A 14,605-nucleotide genomic window follows, 5' to 3' on the forward strand; every position below is an offset into this window, starting at 1 on the left:
CAACTTATATAAAATTTAACAAACTGTAAATAATCATAAGTAAAAAATACCGTATTTGAATTATGGTTTCTAAGAACTTAATTTTGCAACCGATCGAATAATTGTATTTTACTGAAAAACATTTTAATAAAATACCTTCTTACCAATGATGATTTTCCAACCTTATAAATAAAATATCTTCACAGTAATTATGTAATTAAACTGCATATTTATTTTAACTGCCATTGAAATCCATATTGCAATGGAAACACCTCTATAATTATGGCGTAATGTGAAAAGAACTCCCTTACTTCTGCGGGGAGTTGTTGACAAAAGGAAGGCGTTTTTACTTGAGGGTGAGGTGTGGCTGAACCGTTGGCTCCACCCCTTCCATAATATTGCAGTTTTGTTAATAACATATTTGTGTAATAGTATAAACAGATTCAGGTAAAAAAAATTTTTTAAAACATTGATATGACAATGATTTTTCTTTTACTGTCCAAAATTTATTTTATTTTTACAAATAATCTCTTTTATATAATAGCTCGTTGAATTCCAAGCACGCAATTCGTCAGCAGATTCTTATATAATTTATCCTATTTAATAAATAATGTACATTCATAAGTTGAGTAAATAATTACCTATTTTAATTCATAATACGCATTTTAAGTAATGCTAGAAAAATAACCTAATTTGGTTCTGTCAGTTGAAGGCTTTAATATAATCAAATTTGTTATTAAAATAAAGACTTAATATTTTATAGATTTATATAAACCCCTTCCGCTCTATAACATATTTTTTCCTACACTACAATATTCTCAATCTCTAAAATTATATATATATTTAAATCTATAAATATTTAAACACAATTAAAATAATGTAAGTAAAACCAACTGATTAAAAAAAAAAAACAAAAATGTAAAAGTGTTTTAGGCGTTGCCTAATATGTTGAATAATAAACTGGTCAGATATGACCCTTCCGCATCATTGAAGGCACTTTAAATTCACAAATATGAACTCATGGAAGAAATGTGAATGTTCAAACTAAGCAGAATTGTAATAAAGCATGTAAAGTGGCCACTAAATACCTAAAATACCGTAAATACCTAAACTTCCATATTACATTTTCTTAAATCCTCTACATCTTTTTTGTAATATGTTAAACAACTTTAATTTTCAGTTATACGATAACCGGTTTCGAGGTGACTATCTCATCGTCAGGATTTACATATTTACTAAGAATTACTCGCGTCACTATTTACGTTATAAAATATTGAAAAGAAAGAAGAGAAGATTATTGAATCGTAAAGATAGTATTTTTAGAAGAGGAATCGAAGTTAAATATGATTGATGAATACATGACAACAGAGATAAAGAACATTTTATAGAAGTATGGGCTGGTTTAAATTTCCAAATTAAACACTGTGTAACATCAACCAGTCTGCCTATGTTTGAACATCTATATTCCTTCCATCTTTTGATATTTGTAAAGTAAAAGAGCTGAAACCTTTTTTGATGCCGGTGAAATTTTTACCGAATTATTTTACATTCGTACTAGGCAACGCGCTTAAAAATATTTTTTAATGTATGTCCTTTTTTTTGGACCAGCTGGTTTTATTAATAATATTTTGAGTCTAACCAAAGTATTCTTAATCGATTATATTTATTAAGGAAAATTATTGGTTAATAGCTTAACTTATTTCTAATCTTTCAAAATTATCTTAACGAAAACCACTATAATTAATACGTAAAATTTCTACGTCCGTTTCTTGATTACAATGTGGTTTTCGGATATCAGATAATTCGCAAATAAGTAAAGTTATTATTGTTGAAACGTCTTATATTTACGTTTTTTTATTATTATTATTTTTAATTGAAGTAAATCTTTACCAATATAGAAATTTCGGAAATTTTTCATGGCCGTAGTTTTCTTGAAATTGTTATTTTTTTTTTTTTATTAATAAATTTCATAAAAGATGTTTCTTTAAAATTCTATACATATCTACTTTTACACAACTAGTAAATATTATCACTGTAACTCTTGTTACAGTGATAACGTTTACCACTGTTTACCACTGTTGTTTATTGTTTATTATAAGAGCTTATATAATTTTAAATAAATAAATTATTCAAATAATAAGACAAACATAAATATTTTTTGCATAAGTCAATTCATATTTTAGCATCGTAAGTTAAATCTATTTTATAACCGATGTTGAAAGATGCTTTGTTTTAGTTTATATATATATTTTTTTAAATATACCCAATACATTTTTTTATATAAGTTTAATACATATATTAATATATTTATATAAACGTTTCCCATCGCGTAAATGTAACAACTATTTTTGTATACATAATGGGGAGTGACGTCTTACAATAATGTGTGAGTTTTTTTTTTAGTTTATTCATTTATAAACAATTGCGGATAACATTAACTTAACAAAATAAACTTTATTTTGGAAAATGTATTTTCTATTGTTAATTATAACATTTCAAACATATTTTGAAAAGTAAATATGTGCAGTTTTAATATAAATTACCAAAAAATCTCAGCCTCAGTGGCTCAGCCTGTTCTAAGATGGAGATTTTTTATTAAATTAAATTACCTCGGAACTTACTAATAAAATTTCACATCCGACGGATATTCTAAAATAATTCAGATCTGGTCCAATAGCTATAAAATATTATTTAGAAGAAAATATCACCCATTTAAATTAAAGTCATGTCGACCTTGCCGCGAATATTGTTAAGTGTACGTATGTTGTTTAGAAATATTAATCATTAGTATATGTTTCAATAATAATTAGAAATAAGTTAATATTAGGACATTCATTTATTATGTTTGTACTATTTTAAGACTAAATAAAAATAAAAAAATTGAACCCAGGACGCCAGGCAATCGCTTTAACTATAACAGTACCCCACAAGGCGAACTTCAGTTTTCATGGTTTTTACCTGAGAGTCGCAATCTAAACAAAAAATCGCGTCGATTCCCCGTAGAGATAGGCAGAGAGGATAGAATTCCACATCCCTCTGTTTTTCCTCTTGTTTACATATACTCGTATATATTTATTAAAACATAAAAATGCCTTTTACGTATCTTATAATACGTACATATTTAGTTGATTTGTTTTATGAAAACATACATTTCTGTTTACCCAAGAGTAAGAAACAAAAATGAAAACTAAAAATTATATAACACATTCAGTAGAAACTGAAAATAAATTTAAAATAAATCTAAAAATCTAAAAAAAAAATACAATGTTTTAGAGGATTGATATAACAAGAAAATTATAAAGTTACTGTACATATAATACTTATACTACGGGTTTAATTACCATTCACCATCTTTGAAAAAGTTCAAAAGGTTTTTTCTATAAGAACAAAACCCTTAAATAAAAATATCCGATACGTGGTAATAACTACTGCCGAGTTTATTGAGTCTGTTTAATACGGCATAACAAGTATACACTGTCCGTGAATTGTTACCTCAAACGGTGGCATCTGTCTAGTAAATCTTTCAGGTACTCTGAAGTTGATGAGAGATAATAGTTCTGGGCAATCCCGTGTAGAATTAACAATTTTGAATAAATTTAATATGTCTATAATTTTCATTCTATCTATCTCTTTCAAGAGCATTTTGGTGGCAATTGTAGTATGGAGTCCATATTGTAGAGTTGTACTTCAACTGGCTTCTCACTAATGAAGTATATATTAACTTCAAAGTGCCTACGTTTTTGAATTCCTTAGACACACGTAACATGAAGCCTAACATATTATTTTCAGTGATTTACTAGTTATTATTTTTTATTTATTTAATTTTTATATATAATATTAATTGTACATTGACGGGCATGTAACAAAAGTTTTTTTTAAGTCAAGTTACAAAACATATATAATATTTTTAAAAAAGCTAAAATTACCGATATAGAAATAAATGTATTTCCAAAAAAATATCTTAAATCAATACCATTACTCAATAGTAAAAAGGAAAAAAGAGGAAACAGAAAAGAAGGAGAGATTAAGGAAGGGAAAAGATATGTTTTTTCAAACGTGATACTGTAGTAACATCTTTGATGGTGGATGGGAGATGATTCCTGAAGTTATGTTGTTTATGTGACTAATGAATAATAATTTTTGATCAAAAACGTCACCCAAGTCGCGGACCTCAAAAGTTGAATATTCCCCATCAGATAATAAAATAATATGTGATTATTTATTTTTTTTAAATCTCGTTATCTTAAAAAGTATATTTGAAGTATTAAGTATTTATTCCAATATTACATTTTTATTTTGGATGCCTTACCATATCATTTCGATAATCGTCTGTGTACTGATAAAGCCTTCTTATTCACAAAATTTGAGAAATCAATTTATAAATTCAGTTATACGTGTTTTTTCGAGCCTTATCAACTGATTAAATTTTTGAAATCTTTCGGGGTTTAGTTTCAAATTTATCGTGTATAAAAACATACTTTTTTTTAATATTGGTGGTGCAAACCATTAATTCTATTAACTAGATATATATATTTTTTAGAAATCTCGTCCATTAAAACAATTTAAAGGAACTTAAATGGTTTCATGAGTATCATGTCCGAACTATGTTGAACTTTTTTTTGTTGATTCTAACTTTATATATGTACATGCACTTATTTGTAAAAAATGGTTTAAATATCTCTATTTATTTTTTGAAATATATAAGTATTTTGTACTAAAATTATTTATATTATAATCCCACAGCAAGCAAGTTTTTTTTTTAAAGTTTTTAGTGTGGTATTTTGTTTCGTTTTTTTTTCTGTACTTTTGCGTTATTATGTGTTTCTTTTTGTGACATGTTGTAACTTTATATTTTATTCATTTATTTAAAAAAAAAAACATTTAAAGTGATTTTTTTTTAGAATAATCAATAATGTTTTTAGGGATTTAACCAGAATACCGACGATATGTATCGTTTTTTGTTATCATACCGTGTTGATTGGATTCATTCTGAAATTTAAGGGTATTTATTTATTATTTATTTATTTATTATCATTATATTACACACACAAAATTATAATTTATGTAAAGTTGCTTTGACTGTCTAACAAGGGTTATTTACCCCGTTCTAAAACAGTCAAAAAATATAAAAAACAGTAATCAATTTATAGAAACAGTTATAAAGATACAGGACAAAGTGGAAAACAAAGTAAAAAATGGAGTAAAAACATGGTAAAAAATGTAATAAAAACATAGTAAAATGTAATAAAAACATAGTAAAATTGAAGTAAAAACATAGTAAAAATGTAGTAAAAACATAGTAAAAATGTAGTTAAAAAACGTAGCAAAAAAAATATTATAAAAACAAAGCAATAAATGCAGTGAAAACATAGTTAAAAAAAAACCATCAAAATATATAAATATGTCTATAAAAATATTTTAAAACTCAGTAAAATGCGAAATAAAAACAGAATACATAGTAAGAAACATATTTAAAGTCATAATAAAAAAATGAATGTATGTTGTATATTAGAAGTACACTTAGAAACCTCCACCAAAAACGGAAAATTAGCTATTGTTGCCAAAATAAACTATACAAAAACCTTACTAACAAAATAATAGCGTAATTCAAATCCGCCTCTAAATCATGCAAACACTGGTTTCAATTATACTACTTGATACCGCAAACTAAGCATTCTCCATTGAGTTAGTGAAGCATAATTAGAAATCTCCCAAATCTTTTTTCAAAGCTTTTCGCAAATATCTCAGTAACTCCTTCAATGGAGATTTCTAAGTTTGCTTCTTACACCCTCATTTCGGCTACCATTACACGTCGGAACGATTCCAATATACACGGAAACATCAAAGAAAGAAGATGCATATTAATAATATTAGATTTCATTCGTAAATACAACCCAATTTATGGAATAAGAAGATAGTCCTATTTAAAATTCTTAACTCACTCTTTGATACGCCTGAACTACTGAGCTCAATAAAATTAAATATATTAACTAGAAACCTCAGACAGAACGTAAAAGATAACCATAGAACTAACTATGGTTTTCATTCTCCTATGCCCAGAATTCTTAGGTCTGCCAACAAACATACCAGTCTTGATTTCTTTGATAATAAGTTGTCTTCTTTCATACGATCACTAAATCAAATTCAATTATAAACACCTCTCTCCCGCTTCCACTCACACCAAGTCTACCATATACCATTGTGTCTTTCTAATTTCCTTTATAATAATTTTCTATGTTTTAATATGTCGTTAAAAATGCCCATTTGGCGTATATATAAATAAAAGTAAATAAATAATTGGTTACAGCCAGGGTCGTATCAGTTAAATATGAACTAAGAAAATATGCGTACATCTTTGTTATATTAATGTTTGCACGTGTATCGTGATTAGCTATCTATTTTTTTTATATCGTTGAAGGCAACGCAATATTTTATATCATAGATGTAGCAAGTATAGGAATAACGAATCTATTTATTATACGTCAGTGGTCCCAACTTAACACAGGACTTAAATCCTGAATGGCTGATTTAGCGTTTTAGCGGCGACATCCACATAAATGTGAAAAAGGCAATGGATTCTATTATTTAGCAAAACCAATTTTTAAATACCAGCTCCACAAATGAATAGTTTATGATATTTTTTGAAGAAATTTCTAGTTAAGTTTTACTTTATTTAACTTAACCAACGAGCGCTTTCGCCTAATTAGGCGTCTTCACGACTTAATATTTCTTACAAGATTTGGAGATAAGAAGATCAGAAGGTATGTTATTTAGGAATAGACAATATAAATATAATTACTGCTAGTTTGTAAAACAGTTGATTTTTATCTCTTTTGAGTGGGTTTTTTTATTGGACCAAAATTGTTCTTAATCGTAATTTCTATGTAAATCCTCACACGTATTTTTTTTTTTAATTTACCCCGGAGAAGATGCATTATTTTTATTGTATTTATTTATTTACGGTTCAAATTACTTTATACGACCCTAATGATTAGGTTTTGGTCCCGTGGCTAGTGTTGCGGTCTCGCGAATCAGACGTCCGAGGTTCGAACCCCACTCTAACCCAACGTAATATCCATGTTCTAATAGTGAGTTATTTATAACTCGTTGAAAATGGCCACAAAAATTGAAATATTTAGGTAAATTGTAATAATGCTAATATAAATATTTTACTATAACAAATCAGTGTAAAAATTTCAACACAAAAAAAAAAAAAAAAAAAAAAAAAACATCACCTACATCGAAAAAGCATACATTAGTAAAAAATATATGTAACATAGGTAACAAAAACCTGCATAAAAAAGGTAAATTTAATAAGATAACGGTAATCAAGAAGATGAAAAAAATTTCGCTTTGAGGAAAGTTTAAAAGTTAAATTTAAAAAAAAAAAACCGTTGTGGACAAAAGATTAAACATACGTTAAAAAAAAACTTTTAAATATCTAGGTAATAACAGATCATTGAGTTTTTTTTTTATTTTTGAAGGAAATCAGTATGTAGAAAAGTTAATTAGTATTAGATACATGTAAAGGAAAAAGTAAAAAGTAAAATAAAAAAAAAGAATAAAAAAGGTAGATTCGTGACGATGCTCCATTTATATTTAAACGGTCACATACAAAGTTCAAAATTTAACCGAATCGTGACGTATTAGGGACAAGACCAATGCAACGTACTGTTTTCACGGAAATTTAAAATAATTAATTAAAAAAACATTGTTTATGCTACTAATAAGCACAAAAAATAGAATTTTACCTAATGGGCCTTTTGGCCAGTTGTAGTGTAAAAATTGTTTTAAAAAAAGTATTTTTTTTAATTAATAAAAATAATTGTTAAACGCAACGTGAAATAAAAAAAAGTTTATTAAATAAATGCAATGATTTAAACACTGCACATTAACTATTCATCTATAAACCCCTTTTACCGCTGTCCAGTTTGCAAATAAAAAACATTTTTCCTTCTTAAAAAATATTTCACTAAACAACACCTCTGACGAGTTAAAAACCTGTGAGGTGATTAAAATTTCTCTAAATGCGCTTTCTGCGTCAACAGATCCCCACATCCCGCCAGGAAAATCCACCCTTAGACCATGTCAGCTTACGGTTTCTTTTCCTATTGACGTTGGGGAGTTGTTACAGCCTTACGAAGGTGCCACCCTTGTCCAGGTCTCATTTCCACTAATTACTCATAATTATTGCCACCACTAATTGTGTGGGTAAAATTATTTCATTCACATACACACCAATACATTCAAGAGCACGAGACTTTACTTCATCTCACCCTTTCTTGCTCTATTCAACATCCTCCGTCTCTTTCTCACCCCTCTAAATAAATTTCATTATGATTCTTTGCAGTCATATCGTAAAACGTTTTTATGGCTTTTTAAAATTATTTTCTGACTTGTAAAAATACATGTTAACATATTTAATAATGCGGTCAATGGCATAAAAGTTTAATTAAACATCAAAAAGAATCAAAACACTGATTTGAGTTTACTAATTAAGTATATATCTCTATTATTTTGTTTCTAATCTTTGTATATATAATTCTTCTGTACTTGTGATCTCACCGTACTCCTCCTAAACGACTTAACTGATTTACGTGCGGTTTCCAGAGAAATACAGATCTTTACGCTGTGCGTGAGATATTAAAATCTTCAACCGAATATGGAAAAAAAAGTTAGGAGCATAAATGTTTTATTCATCGATCTACCAGGGTAGCATTTGTGGAGAGAGAAGTCATTTGCAAAAAAAATAAAAAATGTTGTTTTTTTGTGTCCAAAAAAGTTTGTTTTTGAATGTTTAAAAACAGCATTTGTTTTTTGTGGATCTCAATCAGATTCTTTCCTTAAATTCCTTATAATTTCTACCCGTTTATTTCTTTTTATCGGATTTTTGGTAACGCTATAATAATATTAAATTCAATACATTAAAAAAAAATCGTATTCGTACATAAGTACACCCCTTTGTTGGTGAGACGACCGGAGTTTGACGTTTGCTTAAAGAATGCCATATTTGAAAAAACACTTATTTTATGTTTTGGAACTCAACCATAAAGAAGTACCTACTTAAATTCAATATTTTTTTAATATTGTCAATTTTTAGTTTTGGAATTTAATCACAAACAAGTACTTCTGAAACGAAAGTTGAGTTTTACTAGAGTTTAATTTATTAACGAATTAGGTTTAACTATCCTTCTACTAACAATGCGTTGTTTCACCCGCGTTTTTACTTGAACGAAATATTGTCACTGTGTTTTTATTCCAAATCTCAAAAATAGATTATTGTGATTTATTCATTTTTTTACACATTGTTTAACTGTGAAATGTGACTTTGCAAATGTCAAAAAGGCGAACCAATTAAACCACGTAACAACATGACATATACAAACGCAATCAAATAATAACATCGGTCAACAGAATCTTAAAATAATAATAAAGTTTAAGAATTTCATATAGTAAAAACCGAAAAACAATAACAATATTTTAATATCTTATTTGAAAACAAGAAAAATAATAAAAATTAAAAGACAACAAAAATACGGTAATTTTACAAGCTCTAATGTATTATAATGTAGGCATAATATAATCATAGAATTAAGAAAAGTCCAGAAGGAGTGTAAAACCATATTTAAATACTTCAAACTGTGTCCAAAAAATCCCCCCCTTTTTACTTATGGAATTGAATCACAAACAAGTACCTAGATGAAAAGTATTTTTCCAAGATAATAGCAGGCAAGCCAACGTTCGGACAGGACAACGTTTGTCAGGTCCTCTAGTTATGTATATATTCAAAACTGTTTCGCTTTGTTAGGGCATTTTCAAACAATTACAAAGCGAAACGACTGTCTGATTTTTTATTTTTGCTTTAAAAAAAAAACAAAATTCAGTGTTTGGTTATAACATAAAGTTCTTCAAAATATCAACCAATTCAATAAATAAATATCTTTAAGGGATACGAATTGCAAGTCATATAAATATGATTTTATAAATCTGCCTATGTAATTTTTATTTTCTCTGAGTAATCTTTGTTGACTTTTGCGAAGTGTAAAGCTAAAACCTTTAATTATGAAGGTGAGATCCTGCTGAATTAATTCACCAAAGGGCAGATGGGGTACAGTGGAACACGGGGCACAGCATAACAGTAATAACATGTTATTTCTTTTTCATTATTAAAGCACTGCTTTTATACAAGCAATAAGTTTTATACCCGTTATCTTAATTCAAAGCTGATATATCAACAGAATTAATGGTATTGATTGATTTGGTGTTTATTTTGTAAAACTCCATCTTTTATTATAATATTAGAAATCAAACACTGATTTGAGTCTACTGAACACTTTATTTTATTTTATGTACACGCTTACATGACGCGTAATTATGAGATGAATCATGTTACAATTGCATTTATATATTCTCATAAGAAATTCTTAAAAATAGAAATATTGTATAAAACTACATTTATGTTTATATAAATTTCCTCATAATATTTCAATCATGATTTAAAATTAAAAAGAACAGCAACCAATTATAATATTATTGATTTATTTTCGACAACAATTATCTTAAGTTATAAAACTATAAAGCTTCATTAATTATCTCACAATACATACATGTATGTCAATAAATACTTACTTTGTTATATTTTTTCCGGAATTCAAATATAAATACCTAAATTCCCCATTACCAATTAAACACTTAGCCTTGCCCTTAACTTTTAGTTTTTCCCTCAATTATGGTTAATGTACATGCTATAGTTCATAAGATTATTTTCTTTTTCTACTAACGTATCTTGAATTGTATAACTAAATAAGAACATCCAATCCATATAATCTTCACATTCATTTGAAAATGCTCTAACAAGGCAAACAATTGTCATGAAATTTTTGTTTTTATACTTTTAATATTAGTAAAAATAAAATAAAGTGTTCAGTAGACTTAAATCAGAGTTTGATTTCTAATATTTTAAGAATTAATGGTTTCTGTTTTAATTGCCAAATACCGTTCTTGCTGGAGTGCAGTAGTAATATTGAAATGAAGTCATTATACTAGGAAACGCCTTAAAATGCTTCTTAATTGTTAAGTTTATTTCTAATGGGTTCAATTCAAAAGCCATTTCATAGATCTCTAAATAAACCAACTGACGGCATTAGTATAAATGGAAAAATTATAAACAGTATCCGATACGCGAATGATTCTCTTCTTCTAGGGAACAATATAGAATGTCTGCAGCTATTGTTGGACGAATTACTCGCGGCTGGTTTAAGTAAAGGGCTAGAAATGAATATTTCCAAGACCAAATATATTCTTATTCGGTAAAAGCCAAAAACTTTACCAATGGTTTTAAAAATTTAAGCGTAGGTTTTTGAGCAAATCCATCAATATAAATATTTAGAATGTTGGCTGAATGATAAATAGGATAATTCAGAATAGACATGGCGCGAGACTGTTTTTTCAGGATGCGTGACTTCATTTGCAGTCTCTCACTCACCTTCGAATGCGCATTGTACGATGTTACGTCTTCTCGGTACTTTTTTATAGCGTCGAAACGTGGATACTCACCCAATCTATTTTAAAATAGGTTGAAGCCTTTGAAATGCGATGCCATAGGAGGATTTTCAAAATCTCCTTGGTGGACAGAGCCCGAAACGATGGCGTTCTCCGACGGCTGAAAAAAGATGTTTAGGTACTAAATACCGTTAAGAGGAAAAAACTTGAGTACTTCGAGCATAGAATAAGAGGCAAAAAATATAACATATTACCTACTAGAAAGACGTAGTGTAGGAAGAAAGATCATCTCTTGACTGAAGAACTTGCGACACTGGTTTTTTTGCAGCACTGAGTCTTTGTTCAGGGCAGCTGCCAACAAATTTAGAAATGCTGCGATGATGTCCAACCTCCATCAAGGAGAGGAACAACTGATCTTCTTAAAGATTAATATTTATTATGAAATTGGTTTGTAAAATGAACAACATTTCAAGTCCATAGGGGTGGGGTATAAAGATTGACAGATTTTGTAATATACTAAACCATAAACCTAAATTTATAATTTTCGGAAATTTAAAAATTTTATTTGGAAAAGGAAGAAAATATTACTACAATAGTTAAAAAATATTTGTTTATTTATTTATACAAAGTTACAAATTACAAAAAAAAAAATTACGTATCCCTTACTATATGAGACCAAAAGCCCTCATAAAATAAACGTAAATATTATTATCGAAACGATATAAATATTTTGACTTTATTTTTATGTAGAATACATTTATTTTTATATGTATTATAAAAATATCTTTTTTACGATTTATCCTAATATTAAAATTTTTGGGCCACTTTCGACGAGTTATTTATTTATTTGTTTTTTTTAAGAAATATTTGCGTTTTTATGAGTTACCCAAATATTTAATTTTGAGGGCCGTTTTCAACGAGTTGTAAATAACTCACTATTAGAAAATGGGAATCAAGTTGGGATAGAGTAAGATTCGAACCACTGACCTTTGGTCCGTGAGTTCGAGACACTAGCCACAGGACCACAACCCGATTCGTTGGTACCAGGACTCTATTGCATTGTAAACTGCTAACTCTAATTAATCTGCCTTGGTTCCTTAGGTCAGAGTGGATAGAACGCTTCTCTATATTAGATAATGGGAATCAAGTTGTGATAGAGCGGGGTTAGAAAATCGTATATATGATCCGTGAGTCCGTGACACCAGCCACGGGACCACAAACCGGTTCATACGGTGTGTTTTAATGAACGTATGAATATTGTCAGCCTCGTGGTGTAATGGTCAGAGCGTAAGCCTACCATGCAAGAAGTTTCAGGTTCGAATCCCAGCATGGTTGATATAAAATATTTATTTAAAAGGGTGTTTTCGGACTAGAATATTTCATAGTCCCTTGACTGGTACCTGAAGCGTAAAACTAATCAGCTTACCTTCGTGTTACAAAAATGATTAAGAATTATTATTATTTATTATTTATTAAAAATTTTATTCCAGTAAAATGTCTATAAAGTGCAGAGCCAATTCTACCATATAAACATGAACATAAATATAAATAAACAAAAATATAACAATAAACATAAATATAACAATAAACATAAATATAAACATAAAATAAAATTATGCAATTGGTGTACCAATAAAGTGCTTTATGCACCATTAGGTGCGGAAAGGGAATGATGATGATGAATACTTTAATAGGGTAATGATATAGATAAATAGATTACAATGCAGTTTTTTGTTGATTTTTTATTTGGATTTTTATTAATACTAATCGCTTTTTTTTTTCAAGCCAAAAGTATTTTTAAATTCTGAAGTTAAAATATCGGTCGCTTATTTCTATTTTGATCAATTTGCCATCGTTTTTTCGGTTCACAATTTTACGCATTGTTAAATTATATAAATCGAACAACAATAAAAATATTTTCGCTGGCATAGATGGAATAGTACAGATAAAATATTAAGAAAATAAATGTATAATAATATCCATTTAAGATAAATATTCCGTAACACGACCTAATACCAAAATACAAGATGTTTTTTTCTTTTTTCTATAAATAAATACGGAATATGATTTCATTCGGGACCAGCCATGAAAGGGCCCGTCAAATTTGAGCTAATTACATTGTTTTGGCCCTAAAAGGTGTTTGGAAAGGGACCGAGCCAACAAAAGATCATAGAAAATGTCAGACACAATCTCCCGCATTCGTTTTTCTATGGTTAACAGAATAATAACATAATAACGTGTTAAACGCATCTGCCTCTGTGTAAAAATAAATGTATTTATGACATGGCAATAGAGTTGTAAACAAATGCGTTTTGGCATAGTGCTTCTTAAGTTGAGGCTTTATTGACATTTCCAAAATTGAATCTTTCCGGTTTTGTATTTATTTTTTATCTTATAATTGCGATATCATTTACTTATTTTTTGCTATTTTTTACATTTTTCTAAATATTATTTGAAAACATAAATTACATTTCCTTTTTTTTTGCTCCTTATATTTAAGTTAGTAGTTGAAATTATTTTACAACTATGTAGTGTTATCATATGTTTTTAATGTAAAGGATCTTTATCGACAAGCCATATTAATTGGCTTGGTTAACCCTGTAAAAAAAAAAAAAAAATGTTTTAAAAAATAATAAAAATGTTATATTGTATGTAAATAATAAATAAAAAAAATAAATAAAAAAAAATACACCTTAATATTAATGGAAATTAAAACAATAAAAAAATATAATTTAAAAGAATAAGAAAAAAATGTGACGAATAGTAACGAAACAGAGACCTACCGAATAGTTATTAATAAAATTAATATTTAGAATACCTTCACAATAACAATATACAATATATGTATATAAAATCCATTTGTGACTGTATTATTAAAAAAATATTGATTTGTTACTGTTTTTATGTAACATATTTTAGATGAAGAATTAATAAGTTATTTTTATATAAATGAAATTTAAATCGAGGAAAAAGGCATTAAAGGCAAATCATCACAAGAATGAAAATATCAAAAATCATCATCGTCATTCCCTTTCCGCACCTAATAGTGCATAGGGCACTGCATTGTACACCAATTTATTTATTTACGTACATAAGGTTATTGTACATTATTTGAGACATTAAG

The sequence above is a fragment of the Micrasema longulum genome, unplaced genomic scaffold (genome assembly GCF_059751315.1).
Source record: "Micrasema longulum isolate JH-2025_06_02 unplaced genomic scaffold, ASM5975131v1 h1tg001342l, whole genome shotgun sequence".
NCBI classification, from domain to species: Eukaryota; Metazoa; Arthropoda; class Insecta; order Trichoptera; family Brachycentridae; genus Micrasema; species Micrasema longulum.